The sequence below is a fragment of the Canis aureus genome, chromosome 5 (assembly GCF_053574225.1).
Source record: "Canis aureus isolate CA01 chromosome 5, VMU_Caureus_v.1.0, whole genome shotgun sequence".
Taxonomy (NCBI): domain Eukaryota; kingdom Metazoa; phylum Chordata; class Mammalia; order Carnivora; family Canidae; genus Canis; species Canis aureus.
This window is the reverse complement of record NC_135615.1, coordinates 42100921-42127106: the sequence shown is the minus strand read 5'-3', so window position 1 is coordinate 42127106 and position 26186 is coordinate 42100921. Positions and strand designations below refer to the sequence as shown.

Sequence of the window (26186 nt, the reverse complement as noted above, 5' to 3'; positions counted from 1 at the left end):
CCTGTCACTGCCTGTTGCTTAGGAAGAAATGTTCAAGAAGGTATTGACTGTATTAACTTTGCCATCCCTGGGGTGTTCCCTGGAACCTCTTTGCGTAGGTCCTGTGAAGCAGGGGAGACAATTCAGTGAGCAAGGGGTCAAGTTTCCCAGAGTGCCTCTGGGTAGACCCTAAATAACTTTTCATTAACACCTAATTGGCAGGATTGGCCTAGATTCTTAGGGCCTCAGTTGCATTCCTCAGTGGTGAATGCCACTTACATAAGCTGAGTGGGCGCGGGCTTTGAGAAATGTCCAAGGCTCGAAGGGGAAATTTCCCTTCTCTCCATTACCAGTTTGCTTACTGCAGTGAAGATATTTTTGGATTTTGGCTGAGTTGGTCTCTCTTTTTGGCCTGTGTACCCCTAGGGAATGGCTGCTCCTACAGATGGAAACTAATTGAAGAGTTACTGTGGGCCAGGTCTGCAAGCGGGGGGGGGGGGGGGGGGGGAGCCACAGGGCACCCTGGCAGTCCTGTCTTGTTCCAACTTCTGCACAGTTTTTGAGCTGAAACACTGCAGGAAGTGCTGTACTAAGCAAGATGCCCTGAGGTTTTCTAGAGCATAAGGTTTGCACCAGAATGAGCCCTCTACAGAGTCAGCTGGTGCTGTGGAGTGTAACCTGGAGGCAAACTGCCTGGGTTCAAGGCAGGGCTGTGGCTCGCAACCTGGATATCCACGGGAGAAAATACTTAACCTCTCTGTGCCTCAGTTTCTTCATTTGTAAAATGAGAATAATATCAATATATATGTATATATCAATTTATATATCAGTATCTATCTATCTGTCTATCTATGTCTATCTATCTCCTATTTTACAGGGCTGTTGTAAGAATTTAATGAGATCATTGAACCTTGCCTGGCATATGCTAAAATCTCAGTGACTCTTAGCTAGTTATTTTCTTTAAAGCAAAGATGCAGGAAACATCTATGGACCAATAAAAACCTGGCTACAGAAAAGTCCAGCTTGAAAAAAAAAAAGTCCAGCTTGAGATGCAGCTTGGGAGCAAGGCTTATTTCAAGAGGCTTAACCAAAACTCAGGCTGGGTTTCCTGAGGCCTAATTAAGGAAGGCCTTTTTATTCTCCTATCCCATAGGAGGCATGTGTTACAGTGAAAAGGACAGGACTTTTAGAATTAGACAAGACCTGGGTTTTAAATAGGGGTTGAATAGCTTTGGGGGAAATTGTTTCATTTCCATGAGAGTAACCTTTCGAATCTGTAAAATGGGTCAAACTATAATACAGACCAGAGAAAAAAAAGGCTTAAATAAAATTTGGCATTATGGGGCACCTGGATGGCTCAGTGGTTGAGTATCTGGCTCAGGGCATGATCCTGGGGTCCTGGGATCAAGTGCCACATCGGGCTCCCCATAGGGAGCCTGCTTCTCCCTCTGCCTGTGTCTCTGCCTCTCTGTGTGTGTCTCATGAATAAATAAATAAAATCTTTAAAAAAAAACATATGGAATTATACTGTTGGGCAAAGAGGTGCTGTGATTACTGAATTGGGAGGATCACTTCTAGGTCCTAGAAATTTCTGATGCTCCATGGGTGGTGACATTACCCCCACTAGGATAGTGATTGTAAAGAGTAAATGAGATGGTCTGTATACAGAGTTTAGCTCTCTGGTAAATAAGGAAGGATCCATTAACATTCAAGCTATATTCTTGCTATTTTTTATCCTATAGGAAACATTTTTGAGCACCTACTATGTGCCAGGCCTGTGTTTGTTGGGAGGAATAGGTAAGGGAAGACAGCTTATAGCTTATGTGACCTTGCACTCAGGGAGCTTCCTTCCATTCCAGCTGGGGAGAGAAAGAGTGAGAGAAGGAGAAAAAAAATACCTGTATATATTTTTAGACAATGATATGCTTTATGTAGAAAACAAAAAGGTGATTGGGTTAGGGTAACGGAGGAGGGGTCTTCAGATCATGTTGTCAGAGATGGCTGCCCTTCGGCTCAGATCCTGTGGTCGATGGAAGACTCTTTTTTCACCTTTGTGTCACTGTGACAAATGAGCGAAGATGAAGGGGAGTCCACATAAACAGGAATCCAGAGATCTCCCCGCGGGCCTAGGTCCAAGTCAAGATGCTGAAAGCATTGTGGTCGAGGTGGCCCCAACATCCTCCTGGTCCAGGGTGGGGTACCCTGATGTAACCTCTGCTGTTTCCATGCCTGCATGAGGCCTCTCTCTCCACCAGGTGGCAGTGTTCAATAATGAACAGTGAAGGCTTTAATTAAGGCGGGACTATCGCAGGCCCCCTAACAAACATTTGCTAGGAGCACTAATGACAGTTATCCTTTCTGATGGCTGTGCAGGATTCCTGGCCTTTGTACAGTGACAAAGCGATTTCTTTCTAGATCTCCTTTCATTGTATGTCTGAAATAAACAATGTTTTCAAAGGGCATGACTGAGCACACACATGCCCAGGTAATGTAGAGAGAGCTCTACAAAAATTATGACGTGGCATTGTTGCAGCAGCCTGGAAGTGACTCATATTGCTCCCACTTTATAGATGAAGAATCTGAGCATCAGAGGGTAGCAGCTTGCCTGGGGACGCACGGCTGGTATGTGACACTGCTGACAGGTTCAACTCTAGATTTGTCTGATGTCAAAGTCCAGCTAGTACCGTCGCTGTATTCCTCTGTATTTAAAGAAGACTTTTTACTAAGATAAGTGCATGGAAACAGAGCAAATTGTCTCCCATAGTAAGGTCTCATATTCTCCTCCATGTAATACTAGTGTTAATACTTTCAAAGGGAGTGCTTAACCCAGCTCTAGGAATAGGGGGGAACTGAAGGAAGGAAAGTTCCTATTTCTGAAAGACCAGAAACTTCTGAGGGCTTAGGCAGTGGCAGGTGTATAGCCAGAGGACAGAGGTGTTTGTGTTTTTTTTTTTTAAACTGTGACTGATAGTCCTCACAAGATGTCTTAAAAGAATCAAGAACAAACAGTCATTTATGGATGAATCTAAGTCAGAGAAGTGAAGTTCCTGCCTGAGGACTCACAGTGGTTCCCTGGAACACCCTGGAGGTTCCAGGGTCTTTCCCATTATCCTGGAAACTGGCTGATCAAAGATAGCTCCAAATTCTAAAACAGTAAATGATAATGTATTTCGAGAGAATATTTTACTAGCAGATGGGGGCAAATTAATATTTATGTGTTTAAGATTTCTACAGCTTGAAAAGAATTATTGCTATTTTGTCTCTAGGTGATGGAATGAGATTTAATGAGTACATATAAATGCACAGTTTATCATGATATTTTGGGTTGTGGCTCTACCAATTCCATATGTTCAGGTGATGGTAGCCTTGAACTAGAAGGGAAGTTACAGACACTCCTTCATTTTATAGCTGGGAAAGTTGAGGCCCAGAGAAGAGTGACTTGTTCACAGTTACCCAACCAGCTAATAGCAGGATCGGGCCTAGATTTCCAAAAGAGGATCCTCTACCAATTCCCTTCAGAGCACAGGAGACCAGAACTCAAACCAGAGGCCATCCAGAGTGGGCCCTTGTGGGCTGCTGCTGTAAGTTCAAAGAAGGCCCTGAGATCAAATAAATCTGAGATGCATCAAGTCAAGCAAATTTCAACAAATTTTAGTAGGAGTTGTCAGAACCTTTAATGTACTACTATTTCCTATGAATCTCCAAGAGGGAGCCAGAGTATTTGTAGTTTGCTAAAATTATTTGACCTCAAATTCTGATTACTACTATGTTCATTAATGGCTCACACAACAATGTTGAGTTGACCACAACTGGGAAAACAATGACTTAATTTTTGTTATGCGTCTTTCCCAAAGCATTTGGTCGTAGAACCCCATGTTGAAGAGTATCTTGTAGAATAAATATTTTGGGAGCACACTTAGGAACTGCTTCAGTCAGCTACGGATAAAACAGAACCATCTCTGAGTCCCAGCATCCAGCTAGCTTGAGGGCTGTGGTTGGAGGGCTCATCTACCTAGGGAATATCAAGTGTCCTCAGAGGAAATCCAGGCTTCAGAAAGGGAAATTAAACAGAGTAGAGAGCCACCCTTGTGAAACCTTCCCTATGAGATCTGAAAAGGTCAAGCTAATTTAATTGTTCTTTGGGAGGAGGGCAATCTTTTCATACAATGTTTTAGAAATGAGCAAAGATGGTGAGATTTCTGTACAATGAATTAGGGGGGTGTGTCATTAAAGCCAGAACTGGGGGAGTCAGATAAACACAGGTTTGAGTTCACACTATGCAGTGTGTTAGCAGTGACTCTGGGCAAATTGTCCCCATTGACCTCCAGACTCCTTAAAATGGGGATAATTACATTCTGGGAAAATTGGGATAACAAGAGCACCTATGGGAAAAGATGGAGAAAAACACAGACAGTAGCATCTTTATCCAAAATAGTCACGCAGAAACCACTTGGGAAGAAACGTAGGACTCCAAGAAAATGCTCAAGTAACAAAATATGCTCAGTCGACTGCTCTGCATAGTAAGAGGATAAGATCTCTGAGTGTGGGTAGAGAACTAACCTGGTAGACGAAGAGAAGCCAGTGAGAGGTGAGGCAGAAAGCACGTAGCAGAAGGGGAGAGAGGGAAAATCTCAGTTCCTTGACAGGCCCGCTCCCTACGGTGCTAAGAGGAGGAATTCTGCAAAGAGCAGTGCTGTAAGGTGTTTGTTTTCACAGGAAATTCCCCAAGCAGTCCCAGGCCAAGGTGTCACCTCACAAAACCTCAGTGAGGATGGTAACTCTCCCACATTGATTGCTTGTGTTGGTTTTGATTTGGAGGTAACTGACACCAGGTAATGACCACCAGAGAGGGGTGTTATAGGGGGCCAGGGGAAATACTCCTAAATAGAGAACTAACCGAAGAACATGGGCTTTAGCTCACTTTACAAAATGTGTTCCTGCCTAATTGCCTTGATCCAAAATTGCCTCGATCCAATTTGTACACATTTAATACTGTTTTCTCATTAAATTGCATCATCGTCTCAAAGATGAGTCAGCACAGTGAAGGAGAGCAGCTATGGCCTTCCAGTCAGGGGCCTGGGCTCACCACTCTGCTAAGGAACTTTGAGCGCCATAGGCCAGTTGCTTAGCCCACTGGACCTTGGTTCACTCACCTGTAAATCAAGGAGAAGCAGGCGTGGTGATTCATGAGGCATTATCGCCTCGCAGAAATGGGTATGGAGTCCTTGTAACCTGAGTTCCAATGTCACCTCTGCCATCATTTAATTTTGAGGCTTCCAGCAAATGCCTTACCATCTGTGAAATAAGGATTATCAGAATCCAGTAAGGGTATGCTTGCAATTCTGAAATGGTATCTCTGGTTGGGTCTCCAGTTGGTATTGGCTTCTAAGACTCTTAGCTTTAAACTTTTTTGTCCTGAAATCTTCTTATCTGTTTACTGTGTGCACACACACACACACACACATAAACACACACACACGCTTTGCTAGATCCTTCTCCCTCATCCTGAAAAACAAAAAAAGGGAAGCACTGGAAACCAAGTGAAGGCAAGAGGATGGGGAAGGGTTGGCCTAAGCAAAACCTTTGACCGACCCAAAGGAAGACAGTCATAATGCTCTTCACATCTTAAGTGATTTTAGGGTTTGGAACACATGTGAATAAGGAAGAGCTCATACCGCATACCAGACAAGTAGACCAGGTAAATACAGACCTGGAAAGACAGATGGCAGGGGGGGTTATTGACCCTTTCCTTTTTCCCTGAAACTCACAGCTGGCTGTCTCAGCAGATGAATCCCAGACTAGCTGAATCAGCTTTTGCCAAACCTCTCTCTGAATTACCCTAACTGGTGACTCCGTAATTCACTCAGATCTCTAGGAACACACACAGGCAAGGACCAGAAATTGCCCAACCAAAAGTGGGTCACAGACCACAGATTACTGTACTAAGTGGGCCACCATAGAAAATCCATTTGGTTTGTGATTCATTTCTCTTGAAAAGAGCTCTTCCATGGGGCACTAAGGTCTTTTTGGCTCTGGATTATTAAGGCTTAAACATCTAGTACTGATATAAGGTAGAATTTAGGTTGGAAGCTATCTGTAGGTGACTGGACCAGATTGTAATTTTCTGTCTAGAAAATGAGTTTTCAACATCCTCTTAATATATAGTCTTAGTCTATAAAAATACTCGTAATATTTAAATACTCTTAGTGCTCTTAATATGTAAAAAGCACCACCAAACAGAAATATGAGCAAAGGACAACTCATAAAAAGAATAAACATCTAATAACCATATGAAACGGTATTCACATTTAGTAGTAATGAAAGAATTAAAATAACAATGAGATGCTAATTTTCACCTAATATATGAAGTTGATAAGTATGGAACAAAACAGATACGTTTCTTTGGTGAGACAATAGATAGATACTACATTTCTGGAGGGCAGTTCAGTGATACAAAGCAGAGGTTTTAAATGTGCTTACCATTTGGCTCTGCAATTCTATTTCTTGGATTTTATTTTAAGTAAATAAGCATGGAAACATAAGACGATTGAGCTATAGGGAAGCTTATCAGAGCCTTCTCTCTCCATAAGCTTTTTTTATTATGAATAATCCAAGTAGGTATGAAGAGGAGAAAATTATGGTGTATCCAGATAATGGAATATTCTGCAGGCTTTAGAAATCATATTCACACTAAGTTAAGTACAAAAAGACAAATTATGCAACTTTAATAATTTAATATTTTTATTTTAATATTCCTTTAAAAGACAACAATAACAACAATACAACAAGAACAAATAACATTATGTGGATATGAGGCCAGAAGCTGGGGCAAGAGTTGTTCCAAAATGTGATGCCTTGTTTAGTTCGGTTGGGAAGGTTGGGGCGTGAAGAATGACTTTTACTTAATTCTTTTTCTGTACCAATGGAATTATTACACTGAATGCAAATTGCTTTCGTAATCAGAAAATAGCAAAGAAGGCAGAAAATAGAATAAAAGATGGGAAAAGATATGGGGGAGGTACCACATGTGATGAGAGAGGGCTTACAGCGTCAACAGGCTGGAAATAAAAACCTGTCATTTTACTATAGCTTCAGAAAGTTATGACATATCTTCCTCAAACATGTGAAGACCTGTCACCTGTGGATTTAGGGCTGATGCCATGCTTGAAAGATGTTGACCTGAGCTCTGAGTCTAATGTGTTTAGATTTGTTGTACTACCTGGTCCACTTCCATTTAGGTCTGGTGGCTTTCCATTCTAATTTATTATGCCTCTCTCTTCAGATCGTGGGTGATTTTAATTTAAAAGAACATGTGCTTGTCTTTTCTCCCAGTAGCTTTTGTAGGTGTGGAATTAGAGAGTGTCTGATAGATGGATTGCCCTCTGTCTGTAGCAGAAAAGGTCCCGTATAGGACCAAGGGAACCTAAGGAAGAACCTCAGAGGTAGATTAAGACCTGAACCAGAGGTAGGATGACTAGTGCTCATTAAGTCTTGATACAACTCTCTGTAGTGTTATCTAACAAAGCCATCCCTGTGGGGGGTAAGGAGAGAGAGCTCATAGTCAACTAAAATCGATGAGGTCATTTCCCTACTTAAAACCTATCAGTGGGGACTCTTGGGTGGCTCAGTGGTTGAGCATCTGTCTTCAGCTCAGGGCGTGATCCCGGGATCCCAGGATCGAGTCCTACATTGGGCTGTCTGCATTGAGCCTGCTTCTCCTCCCTCTGCCTATGTCTCTGCCTTCCTCTCTCTCTCTCTCTCTCTCTCTCTCTCTCTCTCTCTCCGTGTGTGTGTGTGTCTCATGAATATATAAATAAAATCTTAAAAAAAAAAAAAACCTATCAATGACTCTGCCATGGCTTTCAGAGTCAGGTTGAAAAATCCTTAGCCCAAGAAAGAGCTGACTCTTCCTATTGACGTCTTAAGGTCCATCTCTCATTGTTGCCTCCCCTCTCTGCTCTAGTCTTCCTGCTTCTTCCTCATGGTGTCACACCTCTCTGTGTGCCCCCTAGCCAAATCTAGAATGCCTGTCACACGCTCACCATCAGCTCACCACTCATTCCCAGTCTGTTTTTCTGTTCCTCCAATCCCTGTGTCTCCAACCCTTTCCCTTGCCTGCCTCACTCCTGATAATTCTTCAGTTCTCAATACCTACTACGAACACCACTTTCAAGGATACAGAATTCTCTCCTTTCCACCCTGCCCCACCCCTGGCTAATTTAGCCCCTCCCTCATAACCTTAGCACCTCACACTCAGCACCACCTCAATGGTCTACTCATTCGTACCTAAATTAATAAGTATTCATGTTCGTGCTCTCTGCCAGGCAGTGAACTGAGTGCTGGGTGGAGATAAAGCAAATGAAGGCAGAAATCCTGTCTTCGTGGAGTTCCTAATCTATTGTAGCACTTGACACTCTACTATAATTACTGGTTTCCTTCTGAGTCTCCTCCACCAGACTGTAGGCTTCTTGAAGTCTGGATCATGTCTCAATCCACTTTAATTCCCCAGTCCCAGAAATGTCAGGCACTCAGTAAACATGTGTCAATCACTGAACAATTGGATGAAGAAATTAATGCCAACAAGACATGCTAGGCAGACAGGTTTTGAGCATTTACTACAAAATTCTGTTTAGTTTCAATTACATTTGAAGACAAAGATCGTAGACTTAGAACTTCTAGGGTTCTTCTGCACCTTTGAATTGAAACATAACCCTGGATTACTCAGAGTGTTTTTCTAGGTGTTTGTTAAAACACCTTGAAAATGTTGGATCTAGCTGGATTAAGACTGCTGTGTAGGAACATAATATAGAATTGGAGGCAGTTTTAAACAATATCTCAGCAACTATTTTGAATGATTTGGATCCCACATCCACCCACTCAATAAATGGATGATCTTGAGCACATACTTTAATTTCTCTCTGCGTTCGTTTTCTCATCTCTGAACTGTGGGTTATAGAACTCAGTGCAGAAGGTTGCCATGAGGTTTAAATGAGTTAAGACCTATAAAGAACTTAGCTCACAAAAGGTTAAGTACTATGATGATAAAGCTCATTATCTGAAGCAGAAGGGATGGAGACAGTATTATGTACTGATTAACACTGTGGCCTTTGGAGGTGGACGATGCTGAGTTTGTATTCTGGCTCCGTTATTTATTAACCGTGTGATTGAGGATAGGTTACCTAACATCTCTGAACTATGGCATGCTCTTGCCTAAATGGAGTTTAATAACAGATAGATCACGGAATTCTTGTGAGGATTACATGAAAATCATGGATATAAAGATTTAAGACAATTGTCGGGCACATGGAAAGTGATGAGTAGATGTTATTTTTAATAGTTATGATAATAAGATAATGAGGTTGGTTATAGAAGATGGCCAACACTGACTCTATAGTTTCCTTACCTTTCCTTAGAAGGAAAATACATCTTATGTATGTAAGCAGATCAACTAGGTGATATGCCCTTCAAAACGGAAAACGTCTCCCTAGGATTGAGATATTGGAATGAATATGAAGACCCAGTTCAACAGAGTGGAGGGCTGGTAAAGACACAGATAAGGGCTAGAGACACTGCATCCTAAAGGTCCTCAGGGGAAATGAAAGATGCGCTCTTCACAGATGTGCCTGAAGTTTGAAAGCCTGAGGCCCTCAGCAGATCTGTGGCTCTAGCTACTTGGTGTCCTATCTGAGGAATTCTATTGATTATTTGATTAATGTCTTGGAACCAACATTTGAAGAAAAATAGCAAATACGATGTTTGGTGATCTTTACCCACTTCTCCATTTATTTGATCCTTTTTCCTAGCCCAAAGATCACTTTATATTTTGAGCAAGTATATAACCTTTGACATGAAGTCCACACAGTGGGTGTGATTGTAGCCTTTCCTCCAGGATTCTCTGTTTCTTTATCAAGTGATAAGTACATCTGTGCACTGACAAGTGGGAAAGAAGGAATTTGGTCCTGGAATCTCCTCTCCTCTAACCCTACAACTAGTCCACTGGTCTTTTGGGTAGTTAGAAACAGCTTAAAAACAGATGCCCTTTCTTTAAGAATTTTTTTGCCATATGAAATTATTGCAATAAATATACAAAATTGTTATGACTATAATGTGATGACTATAACGACCATAATGCCCATGAGATTTAATTGCATATAAGATACATAATGCTATGTGCCAGCCACCTCTCCCTTCTCCCATTGCTACCTAACTTAATCTTCAGTGATCCTACCTCAGAAGATGTGTTTGCATATCTCCCATTCATTAGCATCTACTGAACTTCTACTTCTCTCTCAAGACTCAAGTTAAACACATCCTTTGAAGAAGCCATCCCTAGCCACCTTCTCTGCTCTGGACTAAATAAAAGTCTTGCTCTGTCCTTCTTCGCTGCTAGCACTGTGCATGGTACACTCTCCTGTCATTGAATTTGTCATGCTGAATTGCAATTATCTGTTCACATGATTGGCTCCTATTCTAAACTCTGAGCTTCTAGAGCAAGACCACCTGAGGGGTTTATGAAAATGTAGATTCCTGTGTCTGATTCCTCATTTCCTGAATCAGATTTGCTGGGCACAGAATCTGAAAAGCTGTATTTCCAATAAGACTTTTCCTGCAACAGCTTAAGCCCTCTAAATTTTAAAGCTCACTTCTCTAGAGAGCAAGGCACTTATTTGCTATAGGCAGTGATGTATCAGGCATTGAATTCCACTTGAAGAATGCCTTGGCTATTCATGTCTTCCCAATAAGAAAATTTTGAGTCTCAAAATGTATTAGCAATTCTAGAATATATACATGCATGTCTGTATTGGTTTGTTTGCTTGTTTGTTTTTTAAATAAGTTAACTCTTAAGTCTATCAACTAATGTGTTTGGCACTGGGGGAGTTAATAAGAGGAATGGAGGGTACTCCAGGTTTGAAGTGGTTATTAATTTTTTTTTAAAAAAAGCATGATGACAATATCCTGGGTTATTTTAAAAGCTGGCTGACTGAGTAGGACATATTTTTCTTTCCAAGATCAAAAGACTAATCTTTGGTCAAATGCAGGTTGATAAAATCATGAGCAAGCTCTTTGGGGAGTGACCAGGGCAATTAGTTTTCTGTGATGACAGCTCCACATAGTTGTGGATCAGATAGGAGAACGAAGAGCACAAGTCAAGAATTCAGGCAGAGTTTTTTCTGTTCGTGGGATATGAATGTGTAGGAAACAGAATTGTGCATGGACCTTGTAATAATAAATAGGAATAATTCTGAATAACAAATATGTGGAACTTCAGTGCTAGGGAATTGGTTTAATTCAAGTTAGCTATATCTTTTTGTAAATCCTGAGGAACACATGCCTTGCCTTTATCCTGTGATCTAATGATTTTGTGGATACCTCTTTTGAGTCCATTTTCCCAGAACTCCTGAGAAGTTTGACTCTTGTCAATCATAACCTGTCAAGTGACCGGATATAGGGACAGAATCCATAACTCCTTCCAGGTAGAAGTAAATCAGAGCACTTGCACTCTGAGAGGAAACTCCTTTGATCTGGTTCATCTCAAGTTGTTTTAAAAAGAATATTTCTCTCAAGAATCATTCAACAAGCATTTATCACATGACTTTATTTCTATAGATCTAACATTACTATGGGTTGGAGATATCTTGCAAGATGCTAATAGGTAAGGTACTTATATTTATCTGGGAACACAATAATTCATAATTTTATTAGAGGAAAATGCATTTAGCATTGTATAGCTGAGTGCTATACTCTAGTGCCTTGCTGCTCAAAATGTGAGCTGAGGACCAGTAGCATTGGTGTCACCTGGTACTTATTAGACATGCAGACATTCAGGCCCAAATGCAGACCTACTGAATAGGTATCTGCTATTTAATAAGATCCCTAGGTGATTTATATCCCCGTTAAAGACTTACCAGTGAATTTTTGGATCCATAGTGAGCTGGATGCATTAGAATCACCTGGGGGCTTGTAATTATTTCCATTCCTAGGCTTTAACCCTAGTGTATTACATTTTAGCTCAATGAGTAAGAGTGTGAGCTCTTGGTGAAGATTGCTTGGGTTTAAAGTGTGATTTGCCTCTTACTAGATGTGTTAACAATCAAACAATGTGACCTGACTGGGTCTGTTACCTCATCAGTGAAAGAGGGAAATGATAACTATTTGGCAGGGCTGTTGGGAGACAAGATATTATGGTCTTGGTACATAGGAAGTAATAGAAGAAATGCTGGCTATATTTATTCTAATAGTGAAGTTTGAGAACCACCATGCTGTGGAAATGTACTTGGTTTATTTTACTGATCAGAAAATACATTTTCTCGGGCAAGAGTTGAGTGCGTGGAGAAAATGCTTAGTAATTCCATCACCACCATACCCTTAACATATGTACATGGGTATGCATTTGGTGCATGTATTTTCCTGCATATCTGGACATTTTTCAGTGTTTAAATTTTCCAGAGGTACAACTGATCTACTATCTTAAAAACTGGCCCAGGCATCATTTCAACATTGATTATTCCGCGCTATCAGGGAAATATCTTTATTAAAGGGTCCTTATACACTCAGGGGTACTGGAGAATTAATACCAGTACTTCTAGTAGGAGTGATGAGTTCAGATGGGGGCTAGACATTGACCCCATGCTCCCTCTGTTGAAAAAGAGTCTCTTTTGGTAGAACTAAATTATGTTATCTTTTCATCTTCAGGACATGCTTATGTAACGTGGTATTTATAGGCAAAAGAAAATTACACATACACACGTAGCCTAGTTGACCTCAGATAGCAATCAGTAGAGTACTCATACCCCAGTTTAGAAATAATGGAGAACTTTGTCCTTCCTTAGTGGCTGACCAAACTAGTTGATGCTATTTAACAAAATTTCTGCAGTTCTCTTGTAACACATCTATTTGTTTTCTGGCTTTGAAAGTCTTGCTAAAATATCCATGTTTGTTTTTAGGTGTATGCATTCTTCCATAGGAATTTATCATTAGATGCTGTTGTCTCAGTGACTGGTGTTTCTTACGTCTATTCTTAAAAGTTAAATGGGAACAGTAATTAACTCATAAGATTATTGTAAAATTGATGGCCCTCAGTGCAATGTTTAACACAGGTTGAGTGCTCCATAAATGGTGGCCATTATATTCTATTCACTCCTTCAGTAGTGGGGTTCATTTCCTTCATCAATTCATCAAATTCAGTTTTGTATCACTGAATTTCATTTTGTCATTTATATAACAAGTATTTGACTATTGAAATAACACTTCTGAATTTATTTTTGCCTCTCCCCAACTATTTTGATGTGAAGTTCTCCTCAGCTCAAAGTAAAGTGCTTATTGCATGAGTATATGTGGCAATTCAGTTGAGCTCCATGTTGACAGCTGGCTGTTCCCATTGTTCCCTGGATGATAAAACTATATATACTCCCAATGCCTTGGTAACATTTTTTGCAAATGACTTGGAGTATTGTATTTCAAAGGTATTATATAAATTGTAAATATAAATATATAAGTGTATGTGTATGTATTTTGAATGCAACAGTTATAGGTCAGGTAAATAAAGGAAGTAAGCACTGTATCAGAAGCCATATTATAGGGGTGTTTGGGTGGCTCAGTTGGTTAATCATCTGCCTTTGGCCCAGATCATGATCATGATCCCAGCCCAACACTGGGCTTCCTCCTCAGCAGGGAGTCGGTTTCTCCCTCTCCCTCTGCCTGCCGCTCCTCCTGCTTCTACTCTTTCTCTGCCAAATAAATAAAAACTTAAAAAAAAAAAAAGGATGCCATGTTATAGATTTATGCATAATCAGTAATTTTATTCAAATGTGTATCCATGAGGATTTCTCATTATATTTTCTAGGTTATAACTCAGTGATCTGTTTGATTAGTGGGAAGGCATATAACTCGGTACCAGTCATTTGGCTTTTGGTTTGTAAAGCAAGGGCTTCTAAATGGTGTTGTTCTTTAAATACATTTTATGTGTTAAATTCAGATAGGTTTTTTTTTTATCTTTGTGGCTATACCCCCAAATTTACTGTGATTATAGTGCCCCATCCCTTTCACTTATTATCTACTGGTTGCTGTTCATTTGCTATCATTGGGTCTCAAGTGGATAACAATTCAAGTTGGCCATTTTCGAAAGAATGTGACTCACACCTCTAACAGCCAGGGTTAGTCACATAATCTCATTCTCTCACACTCTTCCCAACCTGGCTGTAATCTCCTACCATTCCAGGTGACACAGACCGCTTGTAACGTTGTTCCTTATAAAATTGTTCAATTGAAAGCAATAGAAACCAACTCTGGCTAACTTTTGCAAAATAGGACATTTTTGGCAGAATCTAGGTAGCTCGGCAAACAGAAAGTATGGCCAAGAAAGGGCAGGAATTGGGGCAGTGCAGGGTGTCTAGATGTCTCTCTCATCTGGAATCTATTCAGAATGAATTGGCCCCAATATTTTTTTTTTTCTGTCCTTGCATTGCTCAGCTCAAGGTCCAAAGTCTTAGGAGAGAAAACCTGATTATCTGAGCTTGGATCACAGGCCAGGCATCTTGATGGACATGTTCACTAAGATCATAGGCACTGGTGGAGGATGATGTTACAACTCTAAGGAATGACTGAATGGATGGGGGGTGGGGGAAAGTCATCACAAGCACTTTATAATATTGTTTACCTGGTTATGATAAATGATTATTATAGAAAATGTATCCACCCAAAAGAAGACTAAGAAGTAAAATCAAAAGGGCAATAAAAGAAGAGGGAGTTTACTCCTTTCCTCCTGTGGGAAGATAATGAAGATCATGATAATATTTTCAGTTTATTCGGGTAGGCAGAATTTTTTATCTGTATGACTTCAGAATTAGAAAGTGCTAAAGATAATAAATTTCAGTGATTCTGAAACACTGGGGTGGACCAGCTGTATTAAATCACCATGGAGCTTTAAGAAAATTGGGATTTTAGAGTCCCAGAAATAGTGTGTTATTTAAATCTGGAGTTTATCTCTGCAAGTAAATTTGAGGAACTGCCAAACCAGTAAGTAGAGACCTCCAAGGGCCATTTGTCTGGGCCTCACAATCAATGAAGAATCTTAAATGTAGATGATCAACTTTATCTCTCCATGAGATTGTATGCTATCACAGAACTAGCTGCCAGGATTGACAAATGGCAGTAGTCACACTCTTGATGTTGCATCCACCTAAACATTTGGGCACCAAGAATGAAATATTCATTATGTACTATTTCTTACCTGGTATGTGGCACACCTGTGTATTCACCTGTATTGCACTAAAAGCATTAATTTGTTAATTGCAACCCTATGAAATATGCCATAATTTTGGTCACCCTCTTCACATATCTTCAAGCAAGGAGTCTGGTCTCTTTTGGCATCTGCGAGGCACAAGCCTGACCTGCACTCATCTCAACGCTAGATCCAATACTTAGAGTCCTCCTAGGGACACTGAGGACTGCCTAAGTGACAATTCTTCAGCTGCACATTTGTTATCACCTGGGAGTTTTTAAAAAGTACTGATGTTTGGCATCATTGCTGACCAATTCAATCTGTACTGGGGGCGGGCCCCAGATATCTTTATTTTTCAAGGGCTTTCTAGGTGATTTACTTTACACATAGCCAGGTTGAGACCACTAGACTCAAAGTAAAAAAATACACTTGTCACACACTTTGGGATTCATGGAACAGCTGTCAGGCTCTGAATTCTGTCTTTGAATGCAGCACCGAGGAAAGCTATTCTCCAAGCACGGTTGTGTTGCTTATGTCAAAGATTAGCAAACTCCTCATCAGCTGTGAGAATCCAGTATATGCAACTTCCACTGTGCAGCCTTCCTGGACCCAGCCAGGCCAAGAGGACCATCCTGTCTTCTAGTCCAGGATTCACACATAGATATCCGTTACAAATGCAAATATATAACCTCCAACCTTGTATTTCAAAAATTTCAGGGATAGGGCCTGAGACACCCTGTCTTTAGTAAACTCCTTAGATAATGCTGATGTGCAGCCATCAAAGAACACATCACTCTAGTTCCCATGGCATGTGTCCATACTTTTCTTATTACACATTCTCTCAATTGTAGTTACTTATTTACCTTTCAAATTCATCTACTAAGCCATGTGCTCTTTAAAGGCAGGACTGTTATCTTAATCAAATTGATGTCCCAGAGCCTAGCATAATTCTCTTTCAATACATGTTTTTGCACCAAACAAATGAATATGAGCAAACCTCAGACTTTTTAATTTTCTTTAATGCCTCATGATTTCTCACAGGGACATATGAATTTAAGACAATAAAGTTAGGGGGCCTGGGTGGCTTAGGTGCTTAAGGGTCTGATTTTTTATTTTGACTCAGATCATGATCTCAGGGTCGTGGGTCAAGTCCCCACACTGGCCTCCACACTGGGCAGAGAGTCTGCTGGGGATTCTCTCCTTTCCCTTCCTCCCACTCATGTCCTCTCTCTCTAAAATAAATAAATCTTAAAAAAAAAAGTAAAGAAAGTTGTAAGGATTAAGTGACTTCTTACTCTTTCTTTTCTACATAACATAAGCCTTCTTCTCACAGTTGCATTTATTTTTTTTTAAGTACCTGTTATATGCCAGGTATTGGTAGATACTGGAAACAGAATAATAATAGTTAATGTTTATTGAAAATCTACATTGATAGATTAACTCATTTCAACCTCAATGAAACCTGAGATATAGATATTAGCATTGTCCCTAATTTTACAGATGAGGAAAAGTAAGGCACAGGTTAGGTAATGTACTTAAGTCATCCACCACAGAAAGTAATGGAGCCAATGCTTGAACTCAGACAGTCTGGATCCAGACACGTTAGGCTCCTCTGAGCCTAATGGAGCTTCTTGCTACTAAATGACAAATAAAGCATTAGGTCCCTGATGCTAAGGAGCTCACAGCCTCACAGGAGAGATGGACAATGTCAAAACATATTCTCATGTCACGTATAGAGGTATAGAGTAAGGGAAAGTGGTTCTAAGTACACAGCTCAGGAAGTTTTAATTCTTGCATTGAGGTATGTAGGGAAAACATAGTAATGCAGACTTCAAGAGGTGGGTTTGGGTTGAGCCACGAAAGATCGTTAGTGGAATGTGGCCAAAGGTATGGACACATGAGAACTCATGGTGTATATGGATAGGCTTTAGGCTGAGTGCATTTATGGTGGCTTCAAAGAAGCAAGGGTAGATGGTGAGATGTGGAAGGGCAGTACTGGCAGATAAGACAGGAAAGGTGGGTGTGATCATTAGAACTCTCACGGAAAGTCTGGTTCAAATGGACTTAAGCAGCAAGAGACTATCTTGCCTCATTAAACAGGGTCACAGGATGGGGCTGGCCTTGGGCACAAGGATGTAAGACTTCAAATCATATGCTAAACATCTTGTGTCTTTCTCACGGTCTCTCAACTTGGCCTCTGTCTCTTAGCACCATTCTTTGGCTGCAGCTCCAAAACATAATCTTCTCCTGCTCAAAGTACTAAACTCAGCAACTGAGAGTCCACTTCTTCAGTACTTCCAGAAAACCCACAGAAATACATTTCACTGACCCTGATTGATCAGATTTGAGGCATATGCTGGTCCCCGCTGTCCTTACCCCAATCACTCGAGGGTGGAATGCATAGACTGGTTTAGCCTCAGTCCTACACTTCACCTTTGGAAGTCATGAACTAGTCACAGAGCATGTGGGCAAAGAAGGTATATGCCTCAAAGTAGAACTGGGGTATCACGTTCCCAAGAAGAGTAACTACATACTGGGTGGCAACATAACAAATGCCCGCTAGAGTAGAAGTTCAGTTTTTGAGAGTCCTTGGATGTTGTCTGTAACGGGTGATCAAGGCTTTTTCACCTTGTATTATGGAGTTTCTTTCTCAGCCTCAAGCAATGAGCTTTGTTTGGTCACTGGCCATCCAGAGACCTTGCTTTTGTTCTTTTGGGCCCAAACTGAGTTGAAAAGTAGGTTTCTGTCTCCCCTTCAGCTGTGAGGATGTTCACCATGGAACAAGATACGGATTATAAACCATGCTTTGGATTTCTAGAGAAAGCCTCCCAGGCTCACTCTGCTGAGTGTTTGCCAAAGTTGCCTAATTAGACCACCCCCGCCCCCAACTACATGATCCCCATCCTATTGGCAGCAACTTTAGAGGGGAAGTTCCCGAGACGGGAATTGTTTAGATGGAAACAATCATTCTGGAACAGCCTTGGCCTCCTCTGGCATGAATTGAGCATTTACAGTAGTGAAGCCATGTTTTATTTATGTTATTTCCTCGAGACCTCTGGTTAGCTTCTCTATTTGCAATGCAAATCAGAATAGAAAAGGTTTTATATATTCTACATACACTTCTCTATACATCCACATTCAGTGACAAATTGTAATCTCTTGGCCCAGCAGTTCTAGTGTGATTTCAGTTAATAAAAATATTCACCAATTACAGTTCTAGCTTATGCAAATAGACTCACAGTCATCTGAAAAGCTGAGACCAAGCAGCAGACTTGGGGGCTGAGAAAAGTAACATCATTGATTACACTGTTGTTTGAAGGGCCAACTTCTATGAGATACCCTAACTTATACCCCAGAACTCAGAAGGCAAGGACTGATAACCATGAATTCAAACATCACTTTGCGTGCGCGTTCTTACTGGTATCCCATTAGATGCCAAGGGAAAAAATTCAGAGCCACCTTTCGGGAACAAAAAAGGAACCTTGTGTCTCTGCATCTGGTACTGCCTGCAAGTGGAATGCTTAAGTTTTCCCTGGGGGTGATGTGCTCTCCTAGCTGCTGGCTAATTGTATGCCCTTTTGTGTAAGGCACTGCTCAAGTAGCTACCCTTTAGGAAAGGGTAAAAAGGTTTTAGATGAGTCACTTCATAGAATCCATGTGAGTAATAACTGGACTGGCTCAAAAGCTAACTCATGCACTAGAATTAACCACCCAAATATAAGAAATGCCGCTCAGCCTTCTGGCCACCCATGGCCACTGCTCAATCCCAATATTTGTCATTTGTGGTAGGAGTGGCCAGCAGCTAATGACACACTGGCCATGAGGCAGGCGTCCATAGTCATACTTTGTTAGCCGAACGACCTGACACAGGTGTGTGTTACCTCCCTTTCTAGACCTCAGCTTATTACTGGGAACAATGGTTCTTCTTTCATTCTATCAGCAGTATTTTTTCTCAAATTAGGTTGCCTTGCATGATGATTTTCTGCTTTCAGAAATTAGACTCATGTGCACATAACGTAATACCATATTATCCATGATGACAGAGTGGAAGATGCCTGTCCCTACTGTCACGTAAGCTTTTAGAAAAACAGATTGCCATTTTCATTTCTCACTGGTTCTCCTCATGGGTGCACCCTGGAAATACAACCCTTAGAAAACAGCAGTAGCAGCAGGTCCAGTAGCACAAATGCCCCTCTGGAAATTGTATTGCAATGGGGAGCAAGGTAATCAGTATATTGAACTTAGACGAACCTAAGTAGCTCTTAAAATTCAAACCATGAATTGTGGCCTCATTCTGGGGGAATTCACTGCTCTCCAAGATAGAAATCTGTTTGGCAGAAGAGAAATGTTTGTTTTAAAATGAAATTTATTTCATTAATAACTACCCACCCAGTTAGGTTTCTTTCTAGAATTCTGTAAATAAAGTTTCCTGCATTGCCTTTCCCAGTGATGGATGAAAAGTGGATTTACCTTTTGAGGAATGGATCCTAAGAAGATAGCCAAGTCCTCATTTCCTGTTGGTAATAGTGGCGTCTAATGTTTTCTGGCTATTTTTCCTCCTGAATAATTAGATGATGCAGCACACAGAAGGCACCAAAGAGGCATTCATCAGGAGTTGGAGAGATTCAACATGGGTCACTAAGGTGCCATATGTTGGCCTAATTTGAAAAGAAATTCTACAAACTATGGCCAACATATATTAGAAATCAGGATGTCTATCTGGGTAATTGGGTTTTTACAAATCCTAAGTTGTCTATTAGAACATGTCTGTCAGATAGTTAAAGCAGCAAGTTACACAAGGGGTACATTTGGTTAAATAACACAAGTTGATCTAATCACCAATTAAATGAAAGCAAAATATTAGGCTCCTTTGAGAAAACATATCAGACATTTGGTATTTTTCTCCATATCATCCAGATGCCCTCTTTTCCTCATAGTTTTTATATAATATATATATATATATATATATATATATATATATATATATAGAGAGAGAGAGAGAGAGAGAGAGAGAGAGAGAGAGAGCATGCACTAATGGTGTGCTGTTATATATATTTTAATGTTGACTACCAAAGGGGTTGAGGGAGGGCAGGGTAGGAAGGTTGAAAATAAAATTCCACTGATAATATCAGCTTTTTTCAGGTGCTACCAGCCTGAAATAAATAGAGCTCTTAGACCGCCTACACAGCCTTCTTGCTTATGCGAATATTCTTCCATTTTTTGCCTTAAATCACAGGACACAATTCTGCTTTCTCAGGAGATACATTGAATTTCATTCAAACTATGTAAGAACCCAGCCAAATAAAATCTAGTATGGGTCAATCACTGTAATAATGTGGCAAGGCTAAGAATGCTGCTTTATTTAATCTTTGATTTCTTTAAACCTTTCAAATAATTCGGAGTTTCTCTGGGTTGCATAATTTAATAATGAAAAGAAAATAAGATTGTGAAACCTACTTTTTCTCTCTCCCTTTCTCTCTCTTTCTCTCTGATCTACAGCTTGAAAATATCTTTTCAGTTACTTCCCTTCAATTAATGAAATAGTTTCCCACCCCACTCCCATCCTGCCTGGAGACACCATTACCATGGTTACCTGGATACCTGTTCTCAAAGAATATATGTAGTAGCAATTGACAATTTAAACATCTCAATGTGTTGCACTCAGGAACAGTAATGAGACCATTATGAAACTACTTGTAGTGAAAATACCATTTATGTTACAGTCTGAGATTAAAACTTTAATTTGTATTCATTTACTCAATTTAAAGAGATAAGGTTGAGGAGGTTGATCTCTGTAGCTAAATAGCAACTCACTGACATGCAATGCCGTCTACCTGAGACAAGACATTGAGGCTGCCTCTTGTTGAATACATGTTGATAATGCTGAGAATTCTCTCACCCAGCAAACTAATGGAAAGTTAACAGTAAAAGGCGAGTGTGAAGATGGTGCATTGGGGAAATGAGTGTTCTTCAATACTGAATCCATGTGAGGATCCAGAGAAAGAGATACTCAAGGATGTTGTCTTTATTTTATCTGAAGATATTGTTTTGGTACGCTTGCTTCAGGACCTCTCATATGGGTCTCTACTAGTTTTCGCTGGGAATAAACATACTTCCCTCTGAGCTTTAGCTTTCTTGCTGTCAAAATTTTTCTCTCTGAACCAAGGAACTTGACCTCAAGCCTGTTACAAAGAGCTGGGGAGATGATTTTCAAGTAACCTGAACTAGTGAAAATTAGAAAGACCCAAGTTTGCCAATATTGCAATTTAAAGAAAACAAATTAGAATGGATTAAAGATTAACCCTATAATTTCATTTATTCTCACAGTCTCACAAGCTATTTTGAGTGGGAGAGAAAGCGGGTAGTTATAGCAAGAATGCTGGGAAATTCAATTAACTATGGTATTGAGGCTGAAAGTACTGCTTATTGACTGTGTGCTCAACAGTATGTCCCTGATTCCTTTTTGCAGACGCATTTTTCTGTGACTTAGGATAGGACCTTTTATTAAGTAAATCTGATCCCCTGGAAAGGGGAAGAGGAAACACACTGAATTTCCCCATTCACATTCCTAAACCATACAATTTTTTAGAGAATTAAAAATCAAGACAAAGAAATGACATTCAACTCTGACAGAATTTCTGGATTGCAGATTCATACCATACACGTGCACACACGCGCGCGCGCACACACACGCACACACACACAGAGATTTCTAGATGGGTCAAGGTTTAAAGATTAAAAAACCAAATAATAGACACTAAATCAAAATGGATTCATGTTGGGGATCCCTGGGTGGCGCAGCGGTTTGGCGCCTGCCTTTGGCCCAGGGCGCGATCCTGGAGACCCGGGATCGAATCCCACGTCAGGCTCCCGGTGCATGGAGCCTGCTTCTCCCTCTGCCTATGTCTCTGCTTCTCTCTCTCTCTCTGTGCGACTATCATAAAATAAAATAAAAAAAAAAATGGATTCATGTTTGTTACCTATGGGTAAAGGAGAACCATGCTTTAGAATTCCATAAAGGAGAATCTATTTATAAATAGTCATATATATAAAGTTTTAAACTTACATATCTCATTAATAGTTATAATCAACAGGGCAAAGCAGGTGGAAGAAACTAGAACTCTCATGCATTGTTGGTAGAAGTAAATAATCCTTCATTGGATGAATAACTTGGTAATGTGAATAAAAATGTATATTTTCATTCAATTAGGACACTTTATTTTTAGGCATTTACCCTAAAGAGGTTTAAGTTGAATCAAAAAAAGAGTAAGAAAGAAAAAACAGCATATCAAAGCATCATTTATTATAATTTGCATGAAACCACAGACATCTTTAATGGCCTATGTATTTCAGTTTGACTTAGTTTTGATTACAAAGAAGGAAACCCTTTGGTTTATATGAGAAATATTTGAAAAGATGTCCACCAAATTTTGTGATAGAAGTGTAGATGATTTTTAATTTCTTCTTTGTACATTTCTTAATAATTTTATTATTTTAATAAGCATTAATAAGCATGCATTAATATTACAATTGGGGTAACAATAGAGCGATAGAATTGTGTCTCCCTAAAAGATATATCAAAATTCTAACCAGCAGTACCTCAAAATGTGACCTTATTTGGAAATAGGATCTTTGCAGATGTAATCACATTAAAGTGAGGTCATACTGAATTACAGTGGCCCCTAACCCAGTATGACTGGTGTCCTTAGAAGAAGAGGAAGGACACACAGTAAGAGGACAGCCATGTAACAGTGGAGGCTGTGATTGGAGTGATGCATCTACAAGCCAAGGAATGCCAAAGATTGCTGGCAAACACCAGAAGTTAGAAGAAGCAAAAAAAAATCCTTCCGTACAGGTCTCAGAGGGAACATGGCCCTGCCAACGCCATGATTTCAACATCCAACCTTCAAGACTATGAAACAATAAACTTCCATTGCTTCAAGCCACCCAGTTTGCTCCAGCAGCCCTAGAAAATCAACATAAAAGCCATTTTAATCTAAAGTAAGAGACTCTATTTACTCTCTGGATGTGGAAAGAAGACACATCATCTTATCCTGCCACACATGGAATAGCAAACCCTACTATTAACAGTTCTGCATCCAATTTACTGATCTGGAAGTTAATTCATGTTACTTAGAAAAAGAAATTCGAAATGTCTAACTTCTTCACTGTTCTACAGATGGCAAAATGCTGAAGTGGTCCGAATACACTCCCAGGTAACAGAAGCATTCTTTTCCAAGGCTCCAAAAGGCTTCTTCTTCTGTGAATCATCATGTAGATGATATTTCTGTGAAATATCTAGAGATATGTCTCATTGATGCACTACTTTAAAGAATTACAGGCCTGCTTATCACAGTTTTCATTTTTTCCTCAACCGTATTAAATATGACTGTACCAATGAGCTGAAAGGAAAACTAGGTCCCAAGTGTTTTGGCATATTTTCAGTATCGAAGGTCAACCACATAGCAGTGAGCCAGAATGCATTGTGAACAGACATATGGCAATTGTTTGGGAGAGGAGAGGTGGGAGGAGGAGGGTCCTGTTTTCCAGCTGCCTCCTAAAGTCAGCCTGGATTTCTGTAAAATCTTACTGTATCTTATTTAGGCTCATAATCATTTTCTTTCTAAGTGGTCTTTTGTAATCCTGAGAACCAAAAAGATATGATTGCAGGAAACTCATGCCTTCTAACTATGCCGCGTCTTTGGCAAAGTGAACTTGAGAATCTAATTGCATCAGGAGTGGGCGAATGTGCCAGTTCAGAGTGGAGTCTAAACACAAGGACAGAGGAACGAAAGACAAGGCATACTTCTATGGTATGTATGTAAGGCTGTAGCTTATGAAGAATATAGCACTGGGGCTTAAGTCACTCATATTCTTTTAGACTAACTGCACTTTAATCAAATTATACCTGTTTGGATGCTCTTAGGACAGAGAATTCAACTGAGCGCAGCCACTTCTATGTGCCTAAAGAACATGTGTTCGTGCCTAGTGTGATTTGGAAGGTAACCAGAAGACAAAGGATTAGTCAAGAACTTGGGTAGTTTCAAATGATAGAAACCCAACTTCAACAGGCTCATAATTTTAAAAAAGGAAAGAGATTTTGGGGGAGATTAAAGAGTAGAGATGGCATCCTGTCTATAAGGACTCATCATTAAATGTGTCTATTTATCACTGTACTCCCTTTAAGCTCTGGTTCTCCTTGGGTGGTGGCCTCATTTTCCCTCCTGCTAATGGCCTTCTCCTATGTGGTTGGAACAGGTATGGCTCAGCTCCAGACATGTGTTCCCATGGCTCATAATCCAAAATGAAGGAGAAAAATTCTCCTTTTTCAGTTTCCATACGTAAATCATTTCAGAGAAGCTCTGTCATGGTTAGTTTGGGATTAGAGGCCCATACCTGAGTTAGTCATCCTGACCAGGTCAACAGGATACTCTGCTTCACCAGGCCTAGATCCACTGCCAGGAGGGCAAGGTAATGGGATTGGCAACCCTCTTGAGACAATATAGGGTAGAAAGATCAAGTTTCCTCAAAGAAGTCAGGTTGCTGTTATCCAGAAGAAAAAAGTGATGCAGGAAAGACAAACAGTAAATGCCTGCTAGGATATCCAGACAATCCCCAAATACTGTCCTCCCTCCCTTTATCTAGGCTTCCATGCCACTTGAAATCTTTATTCTTTTAGGTTACAACTGTCCAATATTATATGAAAGAAAGATAGATGATACATAACAGATAACAAATGGATCAAAATTGCAAAGCTAACAAATGACAAACTCAAGTGTATAAACAAGTAAAAATTGATGGCAAAATAAAATTTGTATCTTAACTGAGGTTTAGATTAAGGAAGAGTTAGATCCATACATAATCCTTGGAAAGTATAAAGGACAGCTTATTTTTTAAAGCCAGCTATAAAGAATACAAAGCTATATTAAAAATACATCAAGGGCAGCCCCGGTGGCGCAGCGGTTTAGTGCCGCCTGCAGCCCAGGGCATGATCCTGGAGACCCTGGATCGAGTCCCACACGTCAGGCTCCCTGCATGGAGCCTGCTTCTCCCTCTGCCTGTGTCTCTGCCTCTCTCTCTCTTTCTCTCTCTCTGTCTCTATGAATAAATAAATAAAAATCTCTAAAAAATAAAAAAAAATACATCAAAAGGCAACTCGAGACTGGGGATGATATATACAAGTAGCATGCATTCAGTCTACAGTCTTACCTTTTCAAGCAGGAAGTCTATGAGTGGCCATCCAAAAACAGTGTCTCCTGTGAATTCTGAGCAGACCAGTTCACTACATAGATAGAGTTAAATAGTGCACTTTATTCTCAAAGTGGGGCCTAGGCCACCAAGGCTTTATCAGGAAATGACTTCATTGAGGAAGAATTATAAATGAGTTGAAAAAAAAAAAAGAATTAAATAAAGGCTGTGGATCTGTAGCAGGTATGGTGCTTAGAGACAGAGCTGGAGGTTTTCCATTGTAGCCATGGTAAAAATTGAGATATGACCTTGACTTCTGATCACCCTCCCTCCTAGATGGGAGGACCTGGACCTTGCCTTGCCTGAGCTCAGCTCTTTGCTGAGATTAAGATGACATCAGACAGTGGAGTTCCTCAGACCCTTGCGTAGTTGTGGTCTGCACTATTTATTTCTCATTTTAGCTATCAGCATTTGAGGGAAGACTCCAGGTGGTGAAGTTGTATTTCCATTTGGGAATCATATAGCCTTTTCCGTACCTTTTAAACAGGGCCTCAGTTGGAAGCAGCCCAGCCAGGCTCGTTTAGGAAAGGAAAGATTCAGGAGCCCACTCTATAGAAAATGAAGTTTCTAAGTCAAGTCAGTTGGTTTTCCATTAACCACATTCATATTATCTACTTAAAAGTCTATGTCTAAAACCATAAGATGCTGAACTCTTGGAAACAAACTGAGAGTTGCTGGAGGAGAGGCGGGGGAGGGGACGGGGTAACTGGGTGATGGGCATTAAGGAGGGCACGTGATG

The 26186-nt window shown here is 40.3% G+C and overlaps 1 protein-coding gene and 1 long non-coding RNA gene across 6 annotated transcripts in view; one reads left to right on the top strand and one right to left on the bottom strand.

The window, feature by feature from the left end:
* PPP2R2B (protein phosphatase 2 regulatory subunit Bbeta) overlaps nt 1-26186 on the top strand; it is a 440587-nt gene that overhangs the window by 90030 nt on the left and 324371 nt on the right. The window lies entirely within an intron of this gene.
* Nucleotides 1910-13701, bottom strand: LOC144313408 (uncharacterized). Its single transcript, XR_013379068.1, has 3 exons — nt 11886-13701; nt 5133-5274; nt 1910-2678 (listed from the first exon to the last, which is right to left on the bottom strand). It is a non-coding gene; the product is annotated as an uncharacterized LOC144313408 (long non-coding RNA).